Source organism: Alligator sinensis, unplaced genomic scaffold (genome assembly GCF_000455745.1).
Source record: "Alligator sinensis unplaced genomic scaffold, ASM45574v1 scaffold2139_1, whole genome shotgun sequence".
Taxonomy (NCBI): Eukaryota; Metazoa; Chordata; order Crocodylia; family Alligatoridae; genus Alligator; species Alligator sinensis.
The window spans coordinates 26565-27306 of record NW_005843798.1 but is presented as its reverse complement, the minus strand read 5'-3'; the positions used below and the strand labels follow the sequence as shown (position 1 = coordinate 27306).

The 742-nt window shown below is 48.4% G+C and overlaps 1 gene segment (V, D, J or C); it reads left to right on the top strand.

Annotated features, from left to right (window-relative positions):
- LOC112548940 overlaps positions 1–742 on the top strand; it is a 4359-nt gene that overhangs the window by 2908 nt on the left and 709 nt on the right.

Here is a 742-nt window from a genome sequence, read left to right as displayed (position 1 = left end):
TGGCTAGCATCGAGAGGGTCCAGAGGAGGGCCACTCGCATGGTCAAGGGGCAGCAGGTCAGGCCCTACAAAGAGAGGCTGAAGGGCTTCTACAAGAGCAGGCTGAGAGGGGATCTGGTGGCCATTTACAAACTCACCAGGGGGGACCAGTGAGAACTGGGTGAGGCTCTGTTCCCCTGGACACTACCATGGATTACTAGGAATTACAGCCACAAATTGAGAGAGAGAAGGTTCAGGCTGAACATCAGGAGACATTACTTTATGGTTAGGGCTGCCAGGCTCTGGAACGGGCTCCTAAGGGAGGGGGGGGCTTCAAGAGGAGACTGGACCGAGCTGGGATGTTATGACCCTGCTTTCATTCCTGCCCATGGCAGGGGGTCATACCTGATGATCTGTTTAGGTCCCTTCTGACCCTAAGCTCTATGAAACTATTTCACTTATGTGCATTAACCCTATTGCCAGTATAATGGGCAAGGTCTAATAAAGTTTTTGAGTTGTGAGTGGATTGGTCTCAGCGGACAATAGTCTCACTCTCATTCACAGTTAAAATTTGAAGTAACACTAACTGACACTGACCAAGAAGAGACAAGCCTCCTTTTCTACATATATCATGATTCTCATGAATTTCTCTCCTACATTTTTTAGACTAAGATGTTCGGCCTTTAAGGGGGATTGGGTCCACAATTCCTATGGTCCGTGATGGTTTTGAGGTGTTTGAATCCCTTTGGCAGCCTCAACAATCC